The following is a 4,054-nucleotide window of genomic DNA, read 5'->3' on the forward strand; positions in this document are numbered from 1 at the left end:
ACAGAGAAATTCACAGCATTGCATAACAGAGGCCTTCCCAACCTACTAAACAGTGCAGGTAGGTTTCTATCCCATGAAAATTATGCCAAAAGGGTAAATACTTTTGCTACAAATCAGATCATTGCAGGATCAAGTACCCCAGAGGAAACAGGGCCTGCATCTGGGCAGAGTCTCTATGAAAGAATAGAGAATTTGTTTTTTATCATGAATGAGATCAGACATCTGTTTGAAGTGCCTCCTAATTACTACAAATATACAGAGGCAGATGAAACATTAGGCACAATTTTGGGACATCAGTTGACTACTCAGGAATGGTGGACCAGCATGATACAGACATTGCTATGAACAAACAGATTTTCATCAATTTTTTACATTAAAACACAGATCATCATGTTCAGATAGTTGATCTATTCATTATGACTACAAAAGAGTGGACTGAGCCAACTCAGCAAACCAATTCGGCCACCAAAGCAACACCGACAGATGCAGGTGATAGGGCTGAGATAGTCGCACCTCAACCAAGCCATAAAGAGCATATCATTCAGAATTAATGCAAAGCGCTCAACCGACTCAGTGGCCTGCAAAAGTCAAAAAGGTTTCTAACAGAACTGAAGGGTATTCATTGTATATTTAGAATAGCAATAACTTTCTTATCTGCTATTTCTGAAAGTTGGTAAACACAGTTATTGAACAAATGACTCAGCGTTCAGATATTTTGTAAAACCGATTGTATATATATCCCCTCGCATAAGCTTGCTGGGGTTCTTGATTTCCTCTTCTAGAGAACCTATTCTGTAAATTTCAGACCTTTAATACAGAAAGCAGATGGAATTTCTGAAATTCTGAGTTGTTATGATGTGTTGTGGTGTGATTGCTTACTACTACAGGATTCCTGCATATTTCATGGCACAATAAGTTTCCTAAACCTTCTTGTTATGTATTTCATTCTATCATAATCCGCTCATGCTCTATATTTCACAAGTTTAATAAGCACAGAAAAAGAATATTTCAGGATTTGTTCTTTAAACACCCTGAACTCAATCTATGCTGTTATGAATGTTTTCCTCCAGTATTAGTTGCGAAAGTGTAATTCTTAATTGCTTCACCTTTAGACTAAAAATTCACAGTGAGTATTATTCAGGAATTCAAATCTGCTCCTGAGTGATATATCTCTTTCTCACATCACCAGCTTAGTGAAAGACTCTTAGTTGCCTCTCACTGGCTAGACATACTTCATTTTCACAATTTTAAGTCTGTTTCATGATATATCTATATGGCCCTGCAGTTTTAGCAATCTTACTCAATATCTCAAACAACCCATAATCACAGACTCCATTGCCCAATTGACTGAAACCCCTTGAAGACCTCATCTCAGTTACTGGAAGACATCATTCAACCAAAACCGTAAACAAAACTCCCACCTCATAACTAGCCTAAAATCCTCAAAAAAAAAGTTGAAACTAAAAGAGAGAGCCCTCTCTGATTACAAGTAGGCTAGAACCTGTAATCCAAAGCTTGGTTAGTGGTTACCCCAGCCGTATTCCCTCAGGAGTCAAAGGGAACAACCTGGGTGTTAACATAAATGGCGACACCACTGGGGACCTGAATGAAATTCATAAACCCCCTGTCTGATTATTAATACTGTAGATAAAGCCTGAGTGACAGCCAGACAGCCTTGGAAACTGCCTTTGCTTTGCATTTTCAGGTGTATATAAAAGTTGCCTCAGTCAATCTTTATTTAGTATTAAGTTCCATACAGTTGTGTTATACCTGATCAGTCCTTGTCAAATATCACTATCTCTCAGAAAATTCTCCTATAGAAAATCACAGAAACTGGCTCCTAAGAAGAAAACTCGCTATACAAGATCAAACCCCGATCCTGATCCATCACTTAAGTTCCAAAATCCAAACTTGATTTCAAGAATCCTTAAGAGACACAAATCAGAAGGGACTTTATCAGATTCAAGTTCTGAAGCAGGATGTCAAACTAATATTCCAACCCCTGCTAAAGTTTCTCTACATCCTCATACCACTGTTCCACAATCTCCTAGTTCTTCATCCACTTCACAAGGTATCCTTTCAACCACTCCATTAACTACAAATACCCTTCTCATTCCCTTTCCTCCACTTGTCCCATTCGTTCCTGTTATCCCTATTGTCCCACCAAACATGGCTAATAGATACGCTCCACTGCAGTTACCTGCCAATCCAGGGCCCATGCCTCAAGATTACCAAAGCAAGATTTCATATTTTGATGGTATTGGCTCTTATCCAGCCCTTCAACATACTAAGGAAATGCAGGACTACTTTGAAAACTATGAGATAGATGATGATGGGGTTAGAATGAAGATTTTTGTGCAAAGCCTAACAGGAGATGTAAGATCATGGTTTAGGTCACTCCCAGCAAACTCTATAGCTGACCCTGAAGCCATGTATCAAACCTTTATCAACGGATGGGAGAAGAAAAAGGATCCACTTCATATTTTATCTGAATATAATACTATCAAAAGAGGTCCCCAAGAAACTATCTTGGACTATTGTGCTCGGTTCAACAATGTCTACAATGCTATTCCCCAAAATCTTAGACCCCCACCTGATTTAGCTCTATACACCTTTCCTGATGGGTTTGATTCAGATATGGCATACCAATTAAGAGAAAGAGCTCCCCGAACTTTAGCTAAAATGCAAGACATAGCAGTGAGGGTAGAAGCCAACCTAATAGCTAGGAGAAATAGGACCAGAACTGAAAGAAAGACTACCTTTAAAGAAGAGCTTTCAGGCTGGGATCAGAAATTAGATGCAATAATCACTGGTATGCATAGGTTAGGTGACAGAGTAGAATCAGTTGAGAGGAAATCATCATGGGAAGCACCACAGAATAATCCTATCAGGAATCCCAACGTTAGAAGAAATCAAAATCCTAATGTTGGCAAGGCCAGCCCTGAACCAGAAATTAGACCTCCATTCCAAGAAAACTATGTTGAAGCATCCACTTCTAACGAGCAGATAAATGATACCCACATCAATTTGATGGGCCTCAACAATGATCAACAAGTTTTTCTGAGTCAAGAAGATCATGAAGATGAAGACATCAAGCAGTTCCAAACCAAGTCAGGTGAATCATTTGATTTCAAACAAGGCTATGACACAACTAAGAAGCAGAACTATAAATGTGACACAGCCTGAGAAAACAAAGGATAGCCTGCAGCCTAAGAAAGCTATTATCACAGAACCTATTAACAAGACTGATTCAATTGCAAATGAAGTAACAGTTGAAGAGGTAATCGAACCGTTTCCCTCGAATCAACAACCAATGGTTACACCTCCTTCACAGCACAATCCAAGCAACACTTTTCAAAAGGTAAACAAAAAGGACAAGCCTCAAGATCAGAGTGAGAGTCAAGAAGAAAACTTAATTAACAAAGAAAAGTTTGTTAACTAGAACACCAAGATCCAATCTGAAAAACCTTTTGACTTAGAAGCTGAAATTGGTAAATTGAAGATAGCCATTCCTCTTTCAGAGCTAGCTAAGCATAACATTCACAAACAACAAATCAAGAAGTCCCTTCAACTGACTCATAATAAAGATGATGTCAATGTGTTGGATGACACCCCAGAACTACTTTTCGGACCAAAGGTTGATGGAAAGACAGCAGTTACTGGAATCCTACCTTTTTATGTCAGCTTGCACGTTCATGATAAGATATTACACAATGCAATGTTTGATTCAGGCGCCTCTCATAACCTAATGCCCAAGTCAGTAATGGAAAGATTGAATTTAGACATCACAAGACCATATAAGGACCTATTTTCATTTGACTCCAGCCAAGTTAAGTGTTTAGGCTTGATAAAAGATCTATGTGTGTCCCTTGTCCAGTACCCAAATAAAACAGTTTTAATGGATGTGGTAGTTTCTGACATTCCACCCAAATATGGAATGATGTTATCAAGATCATGGGGAGCTAAACTCCAAGGTTCCCTACAATTGGACATGTCATATGCCACTATCTCTGTGTTTGGGCATCCAAAGAGGCTATACAAAGAATCACTCATG

The sequence above is a fragment of the Pinus tabuliformis genome, chromosome 4_1, assembly GCF_031772625.1.
Source record: "Pinus tabuliformis cultivar Carrire ecotype Pingquan chromosome 4_1, CPIR1, whole genome shotgun sequence".
Lineage (NCBI taxonomy): Eukaryota > Viridiplantae > Streptophyta > Pinopsida > Pinales > Pinaceae > Pinus > Pinus tabuliformis.